Source organism: Falco rusticolus, chromosome Z (assembly GCF_015220075.1).
Source record: "Falco rusticolus isolate bFalRus1 chromosome Z, bFalRus1.pri, whole genome shotgun sequence".
Lineage (NCBI taxonomy): Eukaryota > Metazoa > Chordata > Aves > Falconiformes > Falconidae > Falco > Falco rusticolus.
In genome coordinates this window covers 84612726-84629928 of record NC_051210.1, presented here as the reverse complement: position 1 = coordinate 84629928, position 17203 = coordinate 84612726, and the positions used below count along the sequence as shown (strand labels likewise).

At 47.0% G+C, this 17203-nt stretch overlaps 1 protein-coding gene across 1 annotated transcript in view; it reads right to left on the bottom strand.

Moving 5' to 3' along the window:
* The window catches only part of LOC119141509 (zinc finger protein 532-like), a 38430-nt gene extending 30608 nt beyond the window's left edge, over nt 1-7822 (bottom strand). The window contains 1 exon segment of the mRNA XM_037373897.1: nt 7539-7822. The gene's annotated coding sequence lies outside the window, so the exon portion shown is untranslated.
* Nucleotides 7823-17203: the final 9381 nt, after the last annotated feature.

The following is a 17203-nucleotide window of genomic DNA, read 5'->3' as shown; positions in this document are numbered from 1 at the left end:
AATAACATCAAACTCATTCTGTCATTGTGGAATAAAATGCCTACCCAGGGAGCATACCAGCCTAAAAGTTTTGGGGTTTTCTCCCCTCACCTTTTTTTTTTTAGTTCCTGTATTGTTACACCAAGAAATTTCATCTGGTAGATAAGTCATTTGATCAGAATTACAGTAATATATAACCTAACATTAGGGAAATAACTGCCTAATACACAGATTAAGAGCAGTTCATCAGTTATTCAACATATATTAGTAATTATGACTAACACTTCTGATTATTTACTTTGAAAGCTATGTATCTGAAAAACAAAGGCAGTATGCCAATTCAACCACCAAACCTCCTTCAGGAAATCAGAACCACATTGCAAATCACGGCTTGGTGTGGTCTGAAATACTCGGCAGGCAAGTAGGATATGCATGAGGCCACTTTAACCACAGGCAGCAACGCCTGTCATAGTCACATATAACAGAGGTTCCTTTTTGCTTATCAAAGCTTCCATGACTTGTTACTGTTGCAAAAAAAACCCTCAGGCAGATTCCTGTTTCCAGAAATAATAGGAAATCCTTTCATAATAGGCACATTTTGAATTATTAGGATCAAGGTCTCATTTACCTTCCATAGTACCAATAAGATTATGCCAGTCCCGATGTAAACATCTTTGTGAAATATGGGGCAGTTTACAGTTAAAATTTACACCAAGCAATCTGCTATTTCAACATTAAGCACTGTATCTATCTGCCTTTAAAGAAGAAAAGAAAAAAGGAAAAAAAGGAAAAAAGAGAAGGAAGGAGGGGGGAGGGAGGAAGGGAGGAAGGGAGGAAGGGAAAAAAGAATATTCCAATTTGTCTTCATGCCCAAGCCTCAATGAGTAAGAGAAATCTGAAATTGCACTTCTGGTTTTCTAAAAGGACATTCTACCAATTTTCTTCCTCCCTCCTCCCCCTCAAAAAAGCTTTGGAAGGTAAGTATTAGCCCAGTATTTCAAGTATTAAAATTCTTAGGTTTTTTTTTTTTCTAACATGTGTGGACAGTTTCAGAAGAATTTCATGATTTATTCTTTACTAGCCCAAACAAGCTTTCAACAGGCATTTCACAGAGTCTCAGAACAGCTGAGGTTGAAAGGGAGCTCTGGAACTCCACCTTCTCTGCTCAAAGCCAGGTCAGCTACAGCAGGACACTGTCCAGTCAGGTTTTGAGTATTTCCAAAGATGGAGACCCCAGAACCTCTTTCAAGACAACAGGTTCCAGCATTTTACCACCTCACAGTAAAAAAAAATATTTAAACTGTTAATCAGCATTCAGACCTACCCACATTCACTTGCCTTTCCACCCACTTGTGACAATATCCGAGTTCATGTCCAGAGTCCACCATCAAACGGAAGCAAGCTGTGACAGATCATCACATCACTGCTCAGATGCTGCTGATGCAGAGCACAATGCCAGCCCATGCCATGGCCAAATAGAACATTTTGGAACTGGGGCAGGGTAAGAAGGTACACAAAGCTCAGCTAGTGGCTGTGATTTATGAGGCTGTCTCTGCGGCCTGTTTCCACAGCAGACGGTACCAGCTGACATTTGACTTTGATCTACTGTCATGCGAGCTGTACATTTAAGATGCTGTAAACAAATCTGGATGCTGTAAGGAGGAAATAAACCTGAATGCCAATCTTTCTCAACTATTAATCCAAAATATTGTTCCGTGCTATGCACAAAGACAGTATTATTTCAGAGTAATTGCTAAAATATTTACTAATCAATAAAAAATTATTTAACAAACCCATTCCTCCATGCATTCTATCTAGTTCTAGAATACCACAGAAGCCTGTTAATCCACACATTGGCTGCCTGAGTTTTAAACGAGCAAACTCTGAAAACAAGCAATAAAACTACCACAGCCAATGCATTATCAAGTGTATTCTGTCGATTTGAATAAAAACACAGTTTTTTTCAGTTCAGGAGTGTCTTCCATACAAATTTTGGTGGTTCGAAGTCACATACATCACGAAAGAAAGCAATGGTAGCAAATTACATTTGGGATGGCAGAAGATGGAAGTCATGGGAAAAAATCACAAAGCTATTATTGAATAGCACTTGCCTGTTGTTCGTGGTGTATTGCTATAACCTGGCATACAGACCTAGAGTGCAGGTGTGTGCACACTGTCTTTTCCCAGTACACAAAATAATTTGGGAGTCCCCAGAGGTCACGAGAGTTATACTTATCTCTGCACACAGAATGCCGATGCCGCTGCAGCCAGACTAAAGCTTGAGTGTTTTTGTTGCCTTGTTTGCTGTTAATTCATACAAGCAAAACTTTTTCCAATGTTTCCAACGTTTGCCCACGGATTCAGGTTTAGAGCCTTAGGAATACAAGATCTCTGCAGAAGAGTCTCTTACTCAGTCTTTAAGGTGAGGTATGGCAAAGTGCTATTCTGTGCTTATCACTCAGCTGAGTTTTGCAATTATGGATCACCAAGCCATGTCAAATCAACAAGCAAGATACCCCCAGAAGACCCCCGAGTTGTTTTACAACTATAAGCATGTTACCACCGCTTTCAAAACATATCCATCCCTATAACTGATTATAAAAGAGCGGGTAATTGTCTCTGTCCTCTTTTCTATTATATCCAGCATCTGATTATGGATCCTCTTAAAAGATGAGCCCCTTTCCCCTGCAATGATGTAATTAAGTAAAGACAGTTCTTGAGAATTTCTGTTTGTTTTCTTCAAAATCCCACAGGTTTTTTTTTGACAGCCTTCTACTTCTACAGTAAAAGAATTACTTGTAGTTTACAACTCTTTAGAAGCCTCATTCTGCAGTCTAACTCCTCCATTTTGTAGCTTTTTTTTTTTTTTTTTTTTTTTTGGCAAAATGGGTATCTCAAGTTCTCTTTGCGTAGGAGAAAACAGGAAGGGAGAGGAGTAATCTTCTGAAGTCTGCTGATTTCCTCTTCTCACACCACCACTGAACTACCTCTTGCACAGTTTCAAGAGAATCGTGTGCAACTGGTTCCGAGTTCACTGTTACCAGCCTTTGGCTGGCAAAAAGAACTGGGATTTTCCAACACGAGTAAGGTATCTCCTCTCCCACACCATAAGGAGCAGAACAGATCATCGCTATCTACAGCTGGCCAAATGAAAACTACCTATATTTATCAAGAGATCCAATTAAGGTTTTGGGCCTAGCAGCTTCCCAAATTTCTCCTAAAACGGAGATAAATTCATGAAGAGCAGGTAAATCCCTATACCATTCTTTCTGCTCTCTACTTAAAAATGAATTATGAAAATGGCTTAATTTTGTACTTCTGGATGTAAAATGGGCTCGAACAGTAATGAGTGAATAATTCAGATGTACAACTATAATGAACAGAATTCTGAGATTCCCAATTTAATGCAAATTTGAATCACATTCTAAATGGCACTTGCTTCCTGCCTATTTCCTTTAATGCACTTTTTTTTTTTAAGTGGATAGCAGTTCTTGTGCAAAAACAGTGTGAAGCAGCTGCAGACAGTCTTGATAAGAGCACTCGAAGTCAGGCAGGGCCCACCTGTGCAACACTAGCAACAGACCCTAAAACATTAGGATCAAGGGGTTTTTGGCCTTTGTTTTTGTGGTTTTTTTAACCATACATCCCCAGAAATCTGTATGCATAATTATATTTTAACACACATTCATACTTCTAAGAAAACCGAAGTTAGTTAACTCATTCAAAAAAGGCTTGATAAATCATTACCCTTCCTCTCAAGATCAAATACCTGAAACAAGCCTCAATGCAAAATGAGATCACAATTGCTGATACAGAGGACCAACCCCCCAGCATTAAGCAGCTGGAAAGCTGGCCTACATGCAAAATCAAAATTTCCTGGTGAAGAGCATTTATACATATTACTAGACTAAAACAACAAAACTCACCAAGAACACTGCCGACTCCAGCATCTAGTCAGGTTTCTTATCTTAAAGTCTATAAAAATCCCTGCAAATTCAACACCTCCTTTGCTAAAAATAAAAATCCATAGTACAGCTCATGTTCAAAAATTCAAACAGAACACATACATTGAGTTTTGTGACAATTCAAGAACTTACAATTTTAAATCTGCTCACTATTCTGGCAGAAAAAGAAAAAAAATCTAAAAGGTGCTCTCATATAACATATGAATTTTAGCTGACACTTGGAAAAGAACATGCATCATCATCATCAGCAATAGATACTATTCCTATATTCCTATCCGTGCAATAAGAATTCATGTTTGCAAGCATAATTTTGCTACAGATGTCTATAGTCAAATATAGAACCTCTGAATCCAAATCGTGAAAGATATGAACAGAAATCAACACAGCGATCAGTTAGGCATTTTGCTCCACCAAGCAAGCTATTTACTGCCCTATCAATCTGAGAAACAACACATTGTAGCTGCATTAAAACCCACAAAACCGTAATTTCAGGCTAAACATTAGCATGCTATTTTCACTTTTCTACAATTAATATCTAAATACCTTACGTAATCTACTGCAGTCAGAAATAAGAAGGTTCCCTTGTACTGTCACTCTCTGATGCAGGCACCCTGCCTATCATCATCAGCCACCATACAACTTACCCACTGTCCACAAGCTTTCAAGGCTTTTAAGACTGTCTACTTTATTCTGCTAAGCACAGAGGAAAAGACCCTCATTTCACACTACAACAGGTAATTTTCAATGTTTTGCCTCCATATTTATCTTGATTGTAGACTACCAAACGAGCTAACACAGCCAGGTTTGGTCAGACGTTTTTTAAAAAATCATACTGGTTAAGATTCTAGAGTTGCTGATGTCCTGTTATAGGAAGTAACAGTTCTAGCAAAAGAATCCCCAGGGCAAAATGTTTAGTGTTCCAATGTGTAAGCTCTAACAGCCTTTGTTCTTCCCTTTGCTATATTCATTACTGCTTTCTTCTCTCTCCCCCTCTTCATCTCTCTGAATCCTTCAGCTTTCACTAAAAGATACCAATGCCAGCTCAAATCTAAGTACATATTTCTTTTTTAGATGAGAAGGGGAAAAAAATATCTTATCCATTATCCATTGCTTTGAGTTAAAAGTAGTCATCTCTCAAGAGCTGATGCACTGCCCATCCGGTTTCCTATTCTTATTTCATTACTGCACAATATTATAATTCATGCCACTAATAACCCACTGGACCTCCATCAAACCTTTAAAATACATCTTTCCACTTGACTGCTGCAAAATTCTCCCTGGGTTACAACAGTTTAAGAAACACCATCCATACTACTTATTTTGTATGGTGGTTTGTTGGGTTTTTTTTTTCCTGTGTAGGCTATATTAAGTACATGTTTAACACTGACGACCTTAATTCAGAAGTAAGTATCGGCTTGCTCAGATATGGCCAAACAAACACCCTTTGAATAATTAGACAGCAAATTCTGAATGTGTAATGCTGTAATACAACACAGAACAGTTCACTGCCATGTGGTCCATGATTTATGATTGTCACTCAGAGGCCTATCCTGTACCACTACATTGTGAAAAAAAAGGTATACCTGGATGTATATTTCAGTGAAAATACTGTATTTAGCCAAGATATCAGTAAGTCTTTATAAACAATAGCTTTAATCCTATTAAAACTGGAGGACATTAATAGCATTCCTTTACTAACACTCACAAACAATTGTCTCCTTACTGATGTGCAAAGTGTGCAATCAGGAGGCAGATTTACTTTTCACCCGCATGTACCTTCATGCTATTGTTAAGATTCATATCCAAAACACCACATCTCACCTTGTGAACCTTGACCTTTGAAAGATATTTTTTTTTTAGCCAATGCTTAGTTACTGCCACAGATGCATTACCTCTGCAAATATGAAAGGGTTAAAGGCAGCCCCAATCAATAGGCCTACAAGGAGAGAGAGAAGAAAAAAAAAAGGGGGGGGGGGGACCGAGTATGCCTTACAGCATCTTTGCAATGCTTTTACACACAATTCTACAACAACATTGTTTCCTTTTGGCCTTACAGAAAGGCACAGCATACCCCCCCCCCCTTAACATCTCCTAAAGAAGAAAACCACAAGACAGTACCCTGTAAATAAAACAGCATGCAAAGCAGCATTCTTCAGTCACAAGCATAACTACAATTACAAATCATTCAGTCAATTTTATTTAGTTTAGTTTTAAAATAGACTGCATAGCCAGTGTCCCACCCTTGCAAAGCAAAAATATTTTATATAAGGGTCATAAATCTCAGCTCTTGCCCATTCCTTAAGCATAAAAAGGCATGAAAAGCCAAAGTAATCTCAGTTACTGCAAATATGTACATTTATATACAGAATCCTTTATGACTATATTAGCCACATACCAGTGCTGTGTGTCTAAAGTGTGCATTCACATACTGTTTTGGGATGGTATCTTTCTGCAAGCTCCTCTGCTTTTGGCTGCCATGAAGGGAGGAAGCTATCCCACTGTAGTAGCTCAGTGACTGCATTGTGTTCAGGAGCTGATCTGCCTCAAACCAGTTCCAGCCGGTTCTGGTCACCCTACATAAAAAGCTATGGCAACCCTCGCTGAGTTGCCAACAAGTCACTGAAAATCGCTGGGGCTCTTTTTTCTGTGGTTGCGGGGACGGCCGCAGCCCTGTCCCCCTGCTCCCCTGGTGCCCGACCCACACAGCCCCCTTGCTCCCCAGTGCCGCCCACGCGCTCCCTTCCTCTCCTCCCCCACTTACCTCCCACAACCTGGCTGAAAGCTGTGAGTGTGTGCGTGCCTGTCTGTAGCTAACAAAGAGACCGCAATAAAAATCCTCACAGGATCTCTCTTGCAGCACCAGGCAGACTTGGCCACAGCACTGGGAGACAGACTGCTAACCAAGGGCTGCTCCCCACAGCATACGGGGTGGCCGTGGCTCAGAGTCACATCTGCCCCCTCATGCCCACGGCCGTGGGGTGGCTGAGCAGGGGCTTCTCTGCCTTGCTGCACCTGGGGCCGCTTGGGTGGCATTTTCTCTCCTCTGCACGGCGTTACCACAGAGATTACCCACACACCTCCCTACCCTCAAGAAATCCATTTCCACAGCAGCAAGATGCCTGCAAAATAGTTCCCTTGCCCCCTCCTCAGGGCACCGAGTTGGCTACTGGGCTTCAATTTATTTTTTTTTCCTCTTTAATTTTGCTACTCAACTATCCTTGAGGCGCTGAAAAGAAGAAAGCTGCAGACCCATGCCTGACCAGCCCCCCTGCCTTCCCACACCTGCTGCTGCGGGGGAGGCCAGGACACGCTCTGCGCAGCCTGCTCGGCTCCAACCCTGCAAAGATGGCTGCTGGCTGCAGCTGCTTGCTCGGCCCCACACCTCTCTCTGGGGCAATTCCTGAGCAAGGTCACGACTCCCTGGCAATGCCCGAGTCCCTCGAGAGCAGGGGACCGCGCCCACCTGTGCCATGGCAGCTCTGTTCCTAGCCCGCTCCCCCTCCTTCTCTGCCACCCAGGGCCTTTCTCCTGCATGGCTGCCCAGTCACCCCAAACCGAGACATCGTTCGCCCCGCTCTTCTTTTGGCTACTCACCCTCACACTGGCACAACCAGTAACTACCTCCGCCTACGCGCCAAGCCCCATCCTCTCCAGGATCAGCCGTGAGATGGCTCTTCTGCAAGGATTTCCTCCGAGCCAGCTGCCAGCTAGGCTACACCAGCCAGCCCCTCTGCTCTCCAGGCTGCACCTGTAACTGTTAGCAGAGGTCTCGGGCACAACCCTTCACCCCCCCTTCCCCTGTGGAGAGAGTAGAGATCTGGCACTTTCTCCACATCCCTCATCCCCACCCCATTCTGGGGAAAAGGACCATGTTCTTCCGCTGCCTCAGCCACGTCTTCTCCACACAGGCAGCTGAGGCCGGCCCTCCCTCAGCCCCTCAGCCCGGGTGGGCTGCTTCCGCCTCTGCGGGCCGTCGTGGCCGCGGGCACCTCAGTGACGGACCACGGCCCCCTCCCCTCAGCGCGGCGCCCGCGCCGCCCCCGCCGGGCCCGCCAGCCCCGCGGCCCGGGCTCGGCCCTGCCCGAGCGGACCCTGCCGAGGCGCCGACACGCGGGCGAGAGAAGCGGCCCCCATTACGCGCGGGGGGCGCCCGGGAAGGGGAGGCCGCGGCCCCGCCGGCGACAGGGAGAGCGGCCGGGCGCGGGAACGGGATGGGGGGTGGCGGGACGGCCACGTCCGAGCGACACCCCCCACCCACCCCGCTTCCCGCAGAGCCGGGCCGCGGGCCCTGCCAGCCCCGGGGCTCCGGCGGCCGCCGCCCGGGCAGCGCCCCAGCCCCGGAGCGGCCCGAGCCGAGTGAGCCGCGCCGAGCCGAGCAGGCCCGGCAGGCCGCTCCGCCGCAGCCGGCCCGCGGCGTGGCGGGGCCTGCGCGCAGGCGAGGCGGGTGCCGGGCCGGCAGGAAGGCGACCCCCACCGCATGCAAACTCCGCACCCCCATGCAAACACACCTGCTGCGGCCCAGCGGCCCGGCCGCGGCTGCTCCGGCCGGCAGCCTCAGGCGAGCATGGCTAAGGTCCGCGCTGCCTCGGCCGCCCGCGGAGCGGCCTGGCTAAGAGATGGTGGAACATAACGGCAGGGAGGCTCTGCCGGGACTGAGGAGAAGGTGGGGGTGGGGGTGCCTTGGCTTGCACAGATGGGGGAGACGCTCCCGTGTGATTCCGTGTGAAACGGCTCCCTAGAGTGTGCCGGGGGCGGGGAGGGCTGCCGCTGCCGCCGAGCGCTCCGCAGGCAGGGGCCGGGGCCGGGGAGGTCGCGGCCTCCCGCAGCCCGGGGCGGGGGAGGGGGTTCCCCGCTCAGCCGGCTGAGCTCACCGAGCCCAGGCGGCCGGGGGATACCGCCCCGAACGGGAACGCGCCGGGCCGGTTCCGATCCCTCCTCCGGGTCCTTGCCGCGGCCCTGCGGGTAGGGACGGGGCAGGTGCCCGGGAAAGCCCTGCCCGGGTGCCCTGCGCCTCGGGGCCCGCCGCAGCCGCCGCGCCCTCCCCGGCCGCCGGCTCTCCGTCAGCAGCGGCAGCAGGCAGCGCTCGTTGCCGGCTCGGGGGCTCTACTTGGTTCGGCAGGGCGGCCGTGCTGCACGGCCTCTGTGCGGGCTGCGGGCTCTGGGCGCTCACGCTATGGCGGCCACAGGTGTGTCGGTCTGGCCTCCAGACGGGCCGTGGCAGGCCGACACCTTCCCCGCCATGTGCTTCAGGGGTGCGAGTCATAGTGTAGCACTAAAAAGAAAATAAGTATCACTGCCTAGGACTTTGTCCGCTGCTGCTGCTCTTGTACCTCACTAGGAATGATGAACATGGCATGACTAGGGCCTTCCTGGGGGTACTTTGGCAGTTTGGGCTGTTGCCTCTTGTGAGAACCTACATTTGGTAACAGACTTCTGTGTGCTGCAAAGCAATCTGGTATTAATGCCATTGTCACGAATTTTAATAACAAAATTTCTTCCCTTTCTGCTGTGAGACAGCATATTTGACAGGTGTGTGGCAAAATACCTAGAATTCAGAGTTTTGGATGTGAATTGCTTTATTGGCTCACATCAGTGGCTTTGAATATGTTAACACCTACCTCAAGTTTATGCTATTAGCTTGTTTTTTTACAGACCGTGTAGACAATAACTACATATTATGGTTGAAATAATGATGTTTTATTCACATTGCTTAGAAGCCTGTTGGTGAGGCGGCAGAGGCCTACTGCATTGCCGTTAACACGGCCCCCCATGGGCGTGTGCCCTGCTAGTGGCTGTGTGTGCAAGTATGGGCCGGGCAGGCCTGTGCCCTGGCTCCCCGCGCCCCAGCTCCCACACCCCGGCTCCCCGTGCCCCAGCTGCTCACACGCCAGCTCCCTGCACCCTGGCTCCCTGCACCCCAGCACCCTGGCCTGCACTGGGGACCAGGCCCATGTGCTTCCAGTTAACCAGAAGAGCAGCAAACTGCTCTGCTGCCTACTGTGACAATTGGCAAGTCTGACAAGTTTATGGAATTTGAATATAATAAATTGATTTGGTAATTTATATATAAACAAATGGATTTGTGGTCTGCACCAATTTTAATGTTTAAGAAGGGCCATGAAATTTAGCTCGCACAAGTCTAGGGCTCATCCTGCAAGTGACTTGTAGAATCAGGCCGTAATATTTGTAACACCCTATTTCTTCCCAATTAACTAGTAAACTGATTTGACTTAAAAAGTGAAAACTACAGTCTGTTTTCTTACAATGCGTTTCTGTGGTCAGCTTGCACAATAGTATAAAGAAGATGGCAGCTGCTGCTACTACTTCGGTAGTAATATCTGAAATGTTAATTGATTTCACAGTTTATACGTGGCATAAAGGTCCTTGTGCATGCTGCCTTTCAGGCAGATTTACTTGTTTGCCTTCCAGCCAGGTGCCCCTGACATCTCCATGGCAGAAAAAGTCTGTCACCCTAAGTATTTGACTTTCAAAAACTAAAATGAAGAGAATTTTAAGTATTTACAAGTGGTGCCAGGCTGATAGCTTTTCTCCAATGGCTTTTTAGTTCAAACACAAAATGACAGGCAATTGCAATGCAAGTGTCCCTACAATGTCCCTTTTGCTTTGTGAGGGTTTGGTAGGTTTTTTAGCATGTTGACCGTACGTCTTAGATCTCAGAATTTAGTCCTTAAGTGATTTCAAGAGCGTTTCAAGACTGCAGGTAAAGCTGTTTCACTTAGCTTCTGGGGAGGCAACGGGTGGTTTTATGTTACTCCAGCATTTCCAGAGGTCAAAGATGATTTTGCAGGTGGATTGACACCATAAAAAATAAGGTGAATTTAGATTCAATTTTTCTATGTCAGACTAAATGATGCCCTTTATGTCCACTCCCAGTTTTGTTTGTTGGTTTTTTAACTCAATAACAGAAAGTTTTCTTCCTGGCTAGTGAAATATCCTTAGCTTAAGCAAGAAGGGTAAGATACAGATTCCATATTTCCAATCCTAAGTTTCTCTTTCAGACTAATAGCTTTACAACTTTGGGCAAAAACTTAATACTGTCTATTATATCAGTTGCTTTTCCAGGTTTTCACCTTAAAATTTCCTGTTTCATATTATCCACAAGACCAGAGCAGAAGCCTGCATTTCTTGTTTCAGAATACTTGTATTTTCCTTTTTATCACTGTTTAGAATGCAATGGTACTTTTCTTTAACCGCTACGTTTACATTCAGTATTAAAAAAAGACAGCTTACAACTAAACTTCCCCTTTTCAGATGCTTCTATTACTATTCTCTAAATATTTTCTTGGGGAAAAAAGAAAAATCAATTTCCTTTCCTGGTTATTAAAATAAGCCTCATATTATATTTTGGACTAAAAGCTCTAGGATTGCTTTTAGAAAGATGAGATTTATTAAAAGAAAGGGATCTCTTATGATATAAGATTAAGGACTTTGCTAAGGAGAAACTAAACCGGACTCAAAATACATCTTAACTACTATTGAGGTCAAGTAAAAATTAAAATCTAGATTTTGAATGAAAAATGTCTCTCGTTCTAGTAGACAGACAAATATATAATAGATGCACACAAACTTGCATCAACATCTGTAGGCTCTAAATTACATGTTTCTTCTATTCAGATAGCTTCTGGCCCAATAGCATGTTAAAACCTACGTTTGTCATGCGACGTGTTTATCGAAGCACTGTAGCGTTGTGGCACCTGGCCATCTGGTAGACTCTGGAGTTCTGATTTATAGCCAAGGCTCGACCCACAGGCGGATGGGTGAGTTAAAATTCACCTAATTCTTGCTCTGGATGCCTGGATCTAATCTGCAATTTGCCACACCATCCCCAGCTAGCTTTGGGGGGCTGCATTAAACCCCATCTTGTGCCTTTGCTGCAGCACTGCTTGGAAGTGGCACTGGTCTGCATCTGGGCTGAAGGGCACTCGTGCAGCAGCAGCGGCTGAGACCTCCCTGTTACTCGGTGGCTGGGTTATTCCCAGGATATGGGGGGTTCAGGTTTGCTCCTTTGCAATCACCAAACCTTCATTTCCTACCTCCTGCGATACACACGGCTGGAAGGATATTCTGGTAGATGGTGTTTTGCTTCTGCCCTTGTCATCCTGCATCAAAGAGAGGAAGGAGGGGGAGAGCCCAGACCCTGCCAGCAGCAGTGTGAGCTGGTCCCTCCTGCTGAGCAGCACTTGAGGTCTGTGGTGAAACCACCATTCTTTGAGGCTGGGTGCCACCAACAACTGACCCCTGTGCTACACGGAAAGGTTTGCTGCTCCCTGGAAGGTGGAGCCTGGGCGGTCACCCAAAAGTAAACAGACTGAGGATGGATGACTTGTTTTTTAGCTTTCATCTTTTAAAACTGAAAAAATTAAAATGTGTGCCAATTCTGCCAGACTTTTGAAGCACTGCTTGGCAATTCTTGTCCAGAATATTCTGCAGAAGCAAGGCAGTTTGCATTTTCCACTGGGATTAGCTCAGGAAAAGAGCATGGACGTGTCAGTGATAGCAAAACTACAGAGAAAGAAAACACGTGCAGACATATTCTAACTCCTAAGCCTTGAAGTGTAAGCTATGGTCTGATGAGAGAGGTCTTACTATTTAATAAATATGATTTACAAGTTAGTTTTAAATCTGGTGGGTAGTGAAATGGCTTTTACTCTACTCATTAGAGGTTAATGAAGAATGTACTTGCATAAATGTATGAATAGCTGCTTAATTTAGGAAGCAAGAGGACGTTTAATCTGAAAATTGTCCAACTCCATGTGGATAATTTTGTGGCAATGCCAATATTGCAACATAAAAATTAGAGCTATTTTTCCATTGGAGAAGATTAATTACTGGATCCATTTTTGGTCTTTTCTAGGGTCTGCTTACACTGTGAAAACTGCCAAGCATGACTGTTCAGGATTTCCTCCTAGTTATTGAGAAGCTGTCAGCTAGTTTTGGAACAGCAGCCACTGGCCACCATAGACTTGGAGTGGACGGTCACAGAGGTAAGCAAAGACAGGGGCATGGCACGGGGAGAGTCCCTCCCGCTGCTCCAGTCTGTGGGGGATGCTTCCCTCCTTTGGTGGGTACCTCTTTCAGTGGTCCCTGTTGCTGCCTTTGCTGGCTGGGTGTACACTCAGCAGCTAGCAACCAGTTTTATATCACTGTTGCTCTGGATACAGGCACTTACCAACCAAAATAACCAGCACCTTGCTCAGAACAAAGCCAGTTTTTACACACAGTTTAAATTCAGTGCAGGCCACAACAAACTATAGTTAAAACCCGCACAGGGCAAGTGTAACCCATAAATATTTCTATATATATGCCCATGTAGAGCATACACGTTTGAAAATGGTGCTGAACTAGATTTATGGTCGGAAAGTGAGAAATCTGTTGAAACCCATTCCCAACTACAGATTTTTTCATCAGTGTTGAGCTGTCTTCCATGGCCTTTTCTCCCTGTTAGAGCTGGCTTTGAAGATTGTCTTTCAGAGAAACGAGACAAAGAAGAGGAAAAGATGAGTGCCTAAGAAGCAGACAAAACCCAGGATAAACAGATATAGTCTCAGGGCAGGGAGAATGCAAGAATACAATGTTAGGGCACTCTCCGTGGGGCAGACAACATTCAGGTCACAACTGCTGTGTGATCTGTGCTTGTGCCTCCAGCAGACACTGCCCACAGCTACGAAACATCTCCCTAACAGGCAATTTCCCCTGCGTTTAAAATATGTGTTGGACAAAGGCTGATGGCTACACAGAAGTTGGTAACTCTTGTTACCCATCTGCAGAAGAGAATCTCTAACTACATGGTGAATATTTGCAGTGCCCAAGTAGCATGAAGAGTGAGACACTGTAGTAACTCTCAGGATGTTAAATGCTGGAAAAAACAGAAAACGGTAATGTCTTGAACAGCAAGAGACTCAGATTTTTAATCATCTGTAGAAGAGATGCTGAGTTCTGATACGACGCAAAGCCAGGAGGATTTGACAGGGCTTAACAATTCTTTTTTTCTGGCTGTTGACAAGCCAGAGCAAATTAACCATTATCCAAAGAAATCACGGTTAGTTAGCAAGGATCGTGGGCTTAAAATGGTTCCTTAAGGGTGGGCAATACAGTCAATACCCCAGCTTTTCCACATACACTGAGTGGTATTAGCATAATGCTGTGCTGCAGAGGTCACAGCTCCTCTGAACAGCATCTCTGAAAACGGCAGCAGCACAGAGCTTCCCACCGTGGTGCTGGGGCAGTTTGGCCTCTTCCTGCCTCAGCTGGGACAGCCACAGCCCTTGGTCTCCAGGCGTCGGCACAGGCAGCAGCCGCAGTGGCCAGGCAGCACTGTGCCAGCAGCTCTGTCCCCGCCGCAGGCAGCCACAGCTGACCTGCTAGGGTGGGCAGTGGGGTGCCCTGCCTCAGCTGCAGGCACAGAGCAGCCCTCCCTGTGTGTTTGCTGTAGCCAAAGGCACTCTGCTGTGGAAAGGCTTTGTGGCTGCCCTTGGTGTTGTGTCTCAACAGCCTTTTGGGCCCCAAGCACCAGCTGGAAAGATGAGCAGAGGTGGCTGCAATGCCATAACCCATGCTGGCACTAAGGACCCTGCCTGGGAGAGCCCCTGCGATGGGGACAGCCCCCACCCTGGGGCTTGCATGGAGCCCGTGGGAGTGGCCCCCAGCTTGCTGTACCACCAGTATCTCATGGCTGATTTTCTGAGCACATCCCCTCTGATGTGCTGTGTGTAGGCAGGGGCTGCAATCACCTTGCTCAGGCCAGCTGGCCAGGCTATTCTAGCAGGTGTCCCCCACCTCCGAGGCCAGGGCTGCTGTGCCCTACTGGGGGCCCTTCCCGGCTGGCTGCAGGCTGAGGGGCAGGCAGCTGCAGGCACAGCATTGCCGCGGCGTCCAGGGGATGTGTGCAGCGAGAGCCGCGAGCAGGACAAGGCCCAAAGTGGCTGCGGCCCTGCGTGCTGGAGGGCAGCCTCCACAGCTGGTGGGAAGAGCCTGGCCGCCCCTCCAGGGACGCATGCCTTCCCTGTGGTGAGGCACGCTGGGATGAGGCCTTGTGGGGTGTGACTGGGTGCGACTGAGCAGGAGAGGTGTTCTTCAGAGCCTGTGCGTGCCCTGGAGCAGTGCTAGGTTCAGCCATGCCTGCATTGCCAGCCCCAGCAGCAGCACCCGCTTAACAAGGGCCGGGCATGGTGGCCACCCCACTCCTCCCAGGGCATCCTGCGGGCACTATGCTCACTTCTATGGCAGGAATGGTCTTTTGCCCAAATAAGGGCAAAGAGAAGAACCTGAGCATCTGTAAAATGCTGAGTCCTCACAGAGGAAGGGCAGAAAATAAAGGCGAGGTGTCCCTCATTGAAGAGGTACCCCACACAGGACACCCAGATCTCCAGATCCAGGCAGTGCCCCCCCAGCAGCCCTGGTGCCTTCACGGTGTGACTTTCTACGTAGCGCTCTGGCTTCTCATCTGCTGCTGAGGTTTGGTGCAGCCCCTGGTTACGTCAGTACTGGACACAGACTTCTGGCCAGAGTGATCTGGTGATGGTCAGGCCTTCTGTTTTCACAAACAGCTGATGCAGACTGCTTTTGGATCTGAAGGGAACATGGATCTTACTCAGACCAGAAGAGCAGTTTTCCTGCCACAGGGAGAGCACGTGCACCTTGGGCGCTCTCACACCTACACATGCACTATAGAGTGAGGTCCCAAGCATATTATTAGCAAGAAAAAATGGTTTTGCTCAAAATATGCACATACACAAACTGTCTCTTCTCCACGCTGAACAGTCCTAACTCCCTCAGCCTGTCTTCATTGGAGATGTGCTTCAGCCCTCAGATCATCTGTGGCCTCCTCTGGACCTGCTCCAATAGGTCCGTATCTTTCATGTGCTGGGGATCCCAGAGCTGGACGTGGTGCTCCAGGGGCGGGAGGGGGCATCTCACCAGAGCAGAGCAGGAGAATCACCTCCTTGGATCTGCTGGCCATGCTACTGGTAACGCAGCCCCAGACACAGTTAGCTTTCTGGGCTGCAAGTGCACAGTGCCAGCTCACACAGTCCTGTTTTGTTCCACACTAAGATAACCCTCAAAGGAAATTGCTTATAGCACCTACACTAGCCACACAGAGCCCCACTGAACAGTTGTCTGGTGGCTGGTCAGTATTGTGAATGTACCACACCATGTATGCCAGCAAAACAAGTAGTTAAGGGTAAAACACTCTGGTGGAAGGTGTGTGAGCATGCAGGCAGGAGCTGTGTGAGGAACCGCACACACCTGATAAACGAGTTCCTCAGCGGGACAGAATGCAGAAAGCCAGACCAGAACCTGGGTTTTCCCAGCCTCACAAACTCAATCCTCTGCCTGTATCACCAGCAAGTTACACAACAGGACCACATGCATATTGCAACATGTAAGGCTAATGGATTTTCCCATGAGCACTACAGTCTCTTCCGCTTACTAACACCTTCCAAATGCTGGGCCAGAAACCCCTCAGTCAGCTTCCTCCTCATGCATTAGCCACCTGCGTGATTAACATCCAGTACAACAAAGCTCATCAGCCTAGGACACATAGAAAAATGTCTGTTTTGTTCCCGTAACGTGCCATATGTATGGTTTTTTTTCCTTCCTTCTCCTGATATTTATTCAAGTATATGAGGATTATTTCTGAATTATTCTTTGTACAATATCTGATTAGGCTGTGGCTGTGCTGGCTCCCACTGCTTAATGAATGAGCTGTTAGCCTTTTGCAGATGGTGCTATCAACAGCTATTTGAATGCTATGTGTTCACCTGCATTTATGCAGCACTGTGAGCAAAAGGATGGAGCTGTACGTAAACACAGGGCTGCAAGATGATTTGTTTACTGTAATATCCATTAAGTGCCATGTCATGTACAATGCTCCCTGGCTCACTCACTGTTAAGAGTCCATGGGATGGCCTCACTAGGCACTCCCTGATAGGAGCTATAGGTGGCATTTCCACAGGGCACCTTCTGACAGTGGATGCACCTTCGCTCAAGGCTGGAATCCTACAAACTGGACAGGGAGAGAAAGTATTTTTGCAATGCTTAAATTTTTAAGACAGTATCTAACACAATTTTCTCAGAATAGAAAATCTGTGTAGTTTGAGTATATATCCTACTAAACTACTGATTACCTCACTTCAAGCAATGAAGTATATAAAAAGAAATTGCTAGCATTGCTAGTTGTGATCATTTATGTATCTTTCTACACCAATATGTCCTGCAAGGTTTGGTCACTGCTTCCA